We start from the raw sequence: 9016 nt of genomic DNA, 5'->3' as shown, positions 1-9016 counted from the left end.
TCTGTCTATCCCCCCCTCCTCTCCCGATCCTCTCTCTCTTTCTCTTTATTTCACTGTTAGATAAAGTTGCTCTTTGACTACTTTTGGTTGTAGTGTGAGATACACCCTTCCCCAACTTACATCAATTCACTGTACTAATCTCACAAGCTTTTTGCATTTCTCAGCTCTTTGGAAATTAGATTGTCAGCTCAGTCAGTGAGGAATTGAAATGTAACTACCTAAGTAAGTTTGGCTCCATTAATTCTTCTTTAGTGTTACCCTCCTAATTCACACTTTTCTAACCATTTCCTTGATACTTTACTAAGGTTTAAGTGGTCAAAACAACTATTTTTAATAATTATGAGTTTAAAGCCATTTCTATCCTTCATTTAAGTATGCAATGTGCAAAATGTTGTTACTATTATTAAAAATAATATAAAACTTTCTTGTATGCTTCTTACACCTAATGATTTTAGATTTGAATATTAAATGGCACAATGTACAAACAACTTTACAAAATTTTCTAAGAGTACAATGTCTTCGTAAACACAAACTATAATACATACTAATTTTCCTTTATTAAAAATGAAGTCATTTAATGATTTCAAATATTGTTTACCATACAATATCATTTATTCAGCTAAATAAAAATTATTGGCTCAAACGACGAGCACTCAATTTCTCTAGATATGTCATATTTCTAGGATAAAATTAAAATTGTGAATTTAAAATTAAAATATGACTTTAGAAATAATAATTATAAAGTACATCACAACATTTGACAATATACCAAAAGACTCAAAAATATGCTACCTTTCTATGTAAAATATGAAGAGAAATTATGTCTGAAATACTATTGATTCATATAAATTTATTTACTCTATTACCTATTCATTAATTAATATTAAACTTTATTAGTAATCTGTTATATCCAATGTCCAATCACATGTTGAGAAAAGTGGTCTAAAACTAATGAAGTTAGTTCATCTATGAGACTGTGGGAAATGGATGGAACTAGAAAATATCATCCTGAGTGAGGTAATCCAATCACAGAAAAACACACATGGCATGCACTCACTGATAAAACAAGTCATTTTAGAAGAGAAGACAAGACTTTCTCATGAAATCCAGTTAGACAATGCATTTTTTTCAAGATGGGAGTATGTTTACTTTCTTAACAAAAATATTATATTTATATTTTCTATAAGCACTATATTTACGACTTTTTGAATTATTTATTTTTTCACTTTCAAATTAACTTCATTTATTTTTTCAAATTAACTTTTATTTGAAATTACTCTTCCCCACATATAATTTATGATCCTATACACTAACCCATGTAACCAATGTCCCAATACCAAAATTTCTAACAGCAAGTTATACAATTGCTCTAGGTAAGAAATCAAGGTTGTCCTTTGGTGATTTCTGTAAATTTAACATAAAAATCACACTTTAAGTTCGTAAGGTTTAACATATAAATTCAAATACAACATGTCTTATAGGAATTGCTAGCTTTTAATCTCTAAAAGGTGACTTAATTTTTAGGTTCAAAGTTAATAGTCTTCAAAAGAAATGTCCCGCACTTTCTCCTAGAGTTTCAAACTTTCTACACTCAACTATTCAACTGCTCCATGCCAGTCCAGACAAACTCGACATGACTGATCTACCCAAAGTGTTATTTATCTTCCCCCAAAGAAGATTAAAAAGCAGTTTGTCATACCACAGATTTATAATGTCTACTACAATATCCATCAGGAAAAGCTTTGAAAAGATGGTTTCTCTCCTCATTGTAAGAAGTTAATCCTCTGTAAAGGCAAAGAAGAACCACAAAGCAAAACTTGGCACTCCTTTTTACTCAAGATGTTCAACTGCTGAAAAGACAATTTCACCTTCAAGAGGATAACAAAGGGTGAAAAGCAGCAACACAACTGGCCACACATAGATTAAATAAACCAGATTTTTGTTTTGTTTTGTTTTGTTTTGTTTTGTTTTAAAGGACCAGGATGCATTGGAAGCTTGGAAATCAAAAATCAAAAAGAAAAAAGCAAAGTCCTTAGACACAATCACTCCAGTATCAATAGCGTCTTGGGCTATAGGAACTTGGGATCTTGATCACGACCTGTGGCGACTGTAGTAAGGAGAGGGCAGCCTTCTATAGTGGTAATCATAATCTTTATATCTGTCATAGCCTTGATCATATCCTCTATCCTAGTAAGAATCTCATTATCTACCACCGCCACCACCGCCACCGCTGCCACCACCGCCACTGCTGCCACCACCGCTACTGCTGCCACCACGGCCACCACAGCCACCACTGCCACCACTGCCATCGCTGCCACCGTTGCCATCTCCACCTATGGGGTTTGCCCATGTAAATACCTGGTGTAGGTGTGTGTGCTCTCTTGGTTATAGAATAATCCACACAAATTCTTCTACAATCCCACTCCATCCCATTTGCTTTTTCCATAGCCTCCTTAGAGTCAGCTATCCTCTCAAAATACATAAAGGCAAATCCATGTATCTTCCCAGTTCACTGATCATAAACCACATTATCACCACTCAGAGGTCCATATCAAGAAAAAACTTCAGGAAGATCTCTCTCTGTTGTACAAAAAATTGAGGTCACATACTCCCAAGGAAGGGTCAGGATGTGGATTTGCCCTGCTGCCAGTAGAAGTGTCACTAGGGAAGGTTCATGATCTCATATACTCTAGGATGCTTTCAGTTGTAAGAAGAGGAACACAGTGTACAGTAGACTGGAAGCAAGTAGTACAGCGTGAGTTAAGGCCAGGCTATTAGGTCAGACAGCCTTGCTGTTTGATGTGGTTACTAATGTGATGTCTTGAATTGCAGACACAAAGCATCAAGACCCCTCTTCACTGAAGGACCGTGGAAGTACTACAGATCTCAGCTTTCATTACCAATACCTCGCATGATTGGATCCAGTATAGAAATCACACCATGTACACATGGTCACTTCCCTTGTGTAATTTGTACCTAACAACTGATTCAGCAGCCTTCACAAGCATGATATCCTGCTGGCAGATGTCTTTTAGATACAGCTTATAGTACAGGGGTACCAGAGTTTATGACTTCTCATTCTTTCTTTTCCATTTATGTTCAGACCTCAATATCCAATCATTTATCCCATCCAGCTTCATAATCTTTCTTTCTCTCTTCCTCCTTCCCTCTCCTTCCCTCCCTCCTGAGTTCTTTTCATGTTGCCTATATGTACTTTTGTGTAGCACAATCTATAAAACATAGATAGCTACTTTGAAAAAGAATGAAATCTTTTAATATATGATAACCTCCTCATAAGATTCCAGTTTCTGGGTAACCCAATCTGAAATGGGACCTTTGATCTGTGATATTCTCATGCATAATAAAAATAATAGAATGTTTTGATGTTTATTAAGACTATATAAACATAGTACTCAATTTGATAAATTACGAACACTCGCCTCTTTTATCTATAGTGATGATTATGATGTTTATGAAAGAAAATTAGGATAGACAGCCATGCTGTAAGTCTGGGATCTTGAATGATAACATCTTATGCTTTTTTTGCATTCTTCATTTATATTTTTATGAACATTTTTTACTTAGTTTTGTATTTGTCTTATTTGGTCTTAGTACCAACCACTCCATCCAAAGCAGTAAAAGTATTGAACCAGAGATGAACTTGATGCTATAATAAATCCTTTCTGTTTGTGAGGTAGTAATCAATTGATATTCTTTGACCTTAAGATTGACCTGGGATATGTAATGTTACTTACAATTTCTACACTTTTAACCAATTTGAAAGTCAAATATACCTAGACTAGTTGGACTCTTACAAATAAAAGTTAAATATTCTGTTCTTTTTGAAGTGTTCATCTTTAGAAAGAATTAATTCTATGTACTGTTTAAAATTAGACTTAATTTTTTAAAAATTTAAGCATCATTTACTTGGTGGAGACATTAACAAAGAAGTAGGATAACAATATCAACTTAGAGAATTCGAATAAAGAAATGAAAACTAACAATGAGTTAAGAAGCCTAAAATCCCTGAAGACATTTTCATACCAGAAATACCAGTCAGAATATTTGGAATTAACTCTGTCCACTCTCAATGTTGACAACTACCTGATACTAACAGCACATAGAACAACAACTACTGATGTATTTGTAATACAGTTACATTCCTATATTGGATATTTAAAAAATACCTAGTAAAATAATCCATAAAAATAAGCTTTAAAATAACCACAACTCTTCATTTCCCCCCTATTCAATGTGTGAGAACATTGGTACCTTGAACTGTCTATTCCAAATTAAGGAAGCAAAAAATTTCTGTCTTTCTGATGGGTGAGCATTTCTTACAGGCAGATTTGAGCAGAGTAAAAACAATCTCTGGGCATAGTAAGTTGAGCTTGCCTTGAAAATCTTTTCTTCTAAAAACAAAATCCAAGAACTTGCCTAGCATTTTAATTATGATTTATTTTTCCCTTTCGACCACTATGGAATGTATCTAAATATATCAGGGTACAGATTTTTCCATGATTTTTGTTATTTTGGGGAGAAATTTTCTAAGAGATACTGCTAGATACAAGAAATTTTTTTTTTAAAAGTGACAGTGAACAAGATGAGAATATGAATAAAGGTTTTATCACTAAAGGTTCCTAACACTAAGAAGTGTTGCAAATGCTCAGACCCTGGTTGCTGTCATTCTGACAGCAAATCCCACTCCTGTCCTGTGCAGTCTGTCTATTGTAGGTTTTGGAAAATTTCCTTGTACTAATACTGCTCTGAACTGTGGCACCGACTTTCCAGTGCTGGAACCAGTAATAAAACCAACTTCCTACAGTAGTAAGTGCTTCATGGAGAGATTAATAAAATGTCATTCATGCAGGCATATGCCCAGGCACACATGTGTGCACATACACATGTACACATTCCACACTATCAATTTTTAAAAACATATTAAGTGTGACTTTATTATTTTCTTATGCATCAGTAATATAATTTAATAAATATTAAACATTCTCATACATTTTTCTTTTTATTTATTTTTATTTCTATTAAGATTATCTGTTGGTTCACTTTATATCCCAATCACAGCCACCCTCCTCCCAGTACTACTGGTATAGATACTTTTCCATTCCTCTCTCCCACTTTCCTTTAAGAAGGGGGAGCTCCCCTCTAGGCACAGGCAGGTAATCAGCAGATTTAGGGATAGCCCCCAATTCTGTGGTTGGGATGAAGACCAAGCTGCTTACCAGCTACATATGTGTATCAGGCCGAGGTCGAGCTTGTGTTCCAGTTTTGGTTTGTGAATCAGTCTCTGGGAACTCCCAACAATCCAGGTGAGTTGACTCTGCTTATTGTCCTGTGGAGTCCCTTCCCCCAACTTTCCGGTAAAACTGGAGCTCTATTTAATATTTGACTGTACGTCTCTGCATCTGTTTCCATCGGTTGCTGGGTGGAGCTTCTCAGAGGACAGTTATGCTAGGCACCTGTCTGCAAGTATAACAGAGTATCATTAATAGTGTCAGGGATAGTGACCATGGGGTAGGTCACAGTTTAGCCCAGTCATTTGTTGGACATTCACTCCATCTCTGCTCTATCTTTGTTCCTGCACAGCTTTTAGGTTAGCAACCATTTTGGGTTAATATTTTGTGTGTGGGTTGCTGACTTTATCCCTCCACCAGGAGATCTGCCTGGCTACAGGAAGTGGCCATTTTAAGATCTATAATTCCCATTGCTAGGAGTTGTAGCTAGAATCTCACAAATAGATCCTTTGGGACTCCTTAATCTCAGGTCTCTGGAACATCCTAGAGATTGCCTTTCCCCACTACCAATTTCCCTTCTCTCTCTCCTACTTTCCAATATCTGATCCTCCCTATGTTCAGTTCCCCTTTTCATTCAGTTCTTCCACATCATCCACCTCCAATATATATTTTATTTTCCCTTCTGGGAAAGATTAAAACATCCTTCCTTGGGCATCCTGGTTATCAAGCTTCTTTGAGTCTGTGGATAATAGTGTGGTTATCTTGTACATTATGGCTAATATCCACTTCTAAGTGAGTACATATTATATGTATCCTTTTGGGTCTGGGTTAGCTCACTCAGAATAATATTTTCTAGTTCCTACATTTGCCTGCAACATTCATGGTGTCCTTGTTTTTAATAGCTGAATAGTATTCCATTGTGTAAGTGAACCAAATTTTCCTTTCCAAGTCTTCAGTTGAGTGACATCCAGGTTTTTTCCAGTTTAGGGTTATTATAGATAAGACTGCTATGAACATAGTTGGGCAAGTGTCCTTGTCGGATGGGGTAGCATTTTGGGATGTATGCCGAGGAGGGATATACTAGGGTATTGACGTAGAACTATTCCCAATTTTCTGAGAAACCACCAAATTGGTATCCAAAGTGGTTTGTAGCACTTTGCACTCCCACCAGCAATGGAGGAGTGTTCCCCTTGTTCCACATCCACATCCCCAAGTACTGTTACTTGAGTTTTTATCTTAACCATACTGATTTTCGATTTTCCTGATAACTAAGGACAATGAATATGTCTTCAAATGCTTCTCAGCAATTCGAGATTCCTCTTTTGAGAATTCTGTTTAGCTCAGTACTGTATTTTTTAATTGAGTTATTTAATTTGTTGGTGTCTAGCATCTTGAGTTCTTTCTATATTTTGGGTATTAGCCTTCTGTCAGGTTGGTGAAGATCTTTTCCCAATCTGTAGACTGTTGTTTTCTCTTAATAATGGCATACTTTGCCGTACAGAAGCTTTTCAGTTTCAAGAGGCTCTCACTGTAGGAATATTCAACTAGGTTCTCCCCTTTGAGTCCTGAGAGTCTCTTTCCAGGTCCCCAGTACATTCTAGAGGGGCTTTCCAAGCTCTTTCCTCCCGAGGTCACAGTTTCCATTCGTTCTGCTGGCCCTCAGGGCTTCCGTCCTGTGCCCCCACCCAATATCAGATCATGTTCCCCTCTCTCCCCACCCAATCTCCTTTTCTTCCCCTTTCCCTCCCACACTCCCCCTGTGTTTGCTGTCTTCTCCCTCCTAAGTGGGACTGAGGCATCCTCACTTGGACCCTTCAGCTTGTTGAGCTTTTTGAAGAATGTGGACTGCATCTTGGGTGTTCTGTACCCAAAAGAAAGTGTATTCTTTTGTTTTAGGGTGAAATGTTCTGTAGATAACTGTTGAATACATTTGGTTCATATCGTCTATTAGTTTCACTGTGTCTCTGTTTAGTTTCTGCTTCAATGACCTTTCCATTGGTGAGAGTGGGGTATTGAAGTCGCCTACTATTGTTGTGTGGAGTTCAATGTGTGTTTTGAGCTTTAGTAAAATTTCTTTTATGAATTAAGGTGCACTTGCATTTGGGGCATAGATGTTCAAAATTGAGACTTTCTCTTGGTGAATTTTCCTTTGATGGATATGAAGTGGTGAATATGAAGTGTCTTTTCTCATCACGCTTGATAACTTTTGGTTTAAAGTATATTTTATTGGATATTAGGATGGTAACTCCAGCTTGTTTCTTGGGACCATTTGCTTGGAAGACCTTTTTCCATCCTTTTACTCTGAGATAGTGTATATTTGTTATTGAGTTGTGTTTCTTGTATACAGAAAAATGCTGGATTTTTGTTTGCGTATCCAATTGGTTAGCTTATGTTTTTTGTTCTATTTCTATTTATTGAATATTTTGAGGGATTTTGGCATTAACTCTTCTTTGAAAGTCTGGTATAATCTGTGCTGAAACCATCTGATCCTGGGCATTTTTTGGTTGGGAGATATTAATAACTGCTACTATTTCCTTAAAGGTTATGAGACTACTCAAATAGACCACCTGATCTTGACTTAAATTTTGTAATTAATATCTGTCTACAAAATTATCCATTTCATTTATATTTTTCCAGTTTTGAGGAGTACAAGATTTTGAAGTAAGACTTAATGATCATTTGAATGTCTCCAGGGTCTATTGTCATGTTTCCATTTCCATTTCTCATTTTGTTAATATGAATACTATCTCTCTGCTCTTTAGCCAGTTTGACTAAGGGTTTGTCTTCTCTACCTTGGTTCTCTCTAAGAAGCAGCTCTTGGTTTCCTTGATTCTTTGTATTGTTCTCTTTGTTTCTATTTGATTGATTTCATTCTTTTTTTTTTGAAAATTTAGCTATGATTAATTTAGATATTTTAAATTAGCATCAAAAGTAGCGATAAACATGTGTCTTTGAAATAATTTTTTTTTATTAACTTGAGTATTTCTTGTGTACATTTCGAGTGTTATTCCCTTTCCCGGTTTCCGGGCAAACATCCCCTTCCCTCCCCCCCTTCCTTGATTTCATTCTTGAGTTGATTATTTACTGTCAGCTACTCCTCTTTGGGGTGTTTGCTTCTTTTTGTTTTTTTCTAGAGCTTTCAGGTGCATTTTTAATTTGTTATTAACTCCCCAATTTCTCTGTGAAGTCACTTAGCGCTATGAATTTCTCTCTTAGCACTTATTTCATAATTTCCCATTAGCTTGGGTATATTATGCCCTTATTGTCATTGAATTCTAGATTTTTAATTTCTTTCTTTCTTTCTTCCATGACTCAATGATCATTGAGTAGAGAGTTGTTGAGTTTCCATGATTATGTAGCTTTCTCTTGCTGTTGAAAACCAGCTTTAATGCATAGTGTTCTCATAAGAAGCAAGTTATTTCAATCATCTACCTGTTGAGGCTTTCTTAGTGACCTATTATATGATCAGTTCTGGAGAAGGTTCCATGTGCTGCTGAGAAAAAGATATATTATTTTGTTTATGAGTGACATGTTCTGTAGATATATTTTGAATCATAATCTCTGTTAGTTTCATTATTTCTGTTTCTGTCTCAACGATATTTCTGCTGGAAAACGTGGGTATTGATGTCTCCCACTCTTAATGTGTGTGGTGTAATGTGTTATTTAAGTTTTAGTATTGTTTCTTTTACAAATGCAGATGCCATTCCTTTTGGGGGATAGATGTTCATAATTGAGATGTCATTTTGGTTGGGTTTTCCTTTGATGAG

General features: G+C 35.9%; 1 pseudogene; it reads right to left on the bottom strand.

Annotated features, from left to right (window-relative positions):
• Window positions 1–2053: 2053 nt before the first annotated feature.
• The window catches only part of LOC116898385, a 43801-nt pseudogene continuing 36838 nt past the window's right edge, over window positions 2054–9016 (bottom strand).

The sequence above is a fragment of the Rattus rattus genome, chromosome 4 (assembly GCF_011064425.1).
Source record: "Rattus rattus isolate New Zealand chromosome 4, Rrattus_CSIRO_v1, whole genome shotgun sequence".
NCBI classification, from domain to species: domain Eukaryota; kingdom Metazoa; phylum Chordata; class Mammalia; order Rodentia; family Muridae; genus Rattus; species Rattus rattus.
The sequence above is the reverse complement of the archived record's forward strand: the minus strand, read 5'-3'. Positions and strand labels throughout refer to the sequence as shown.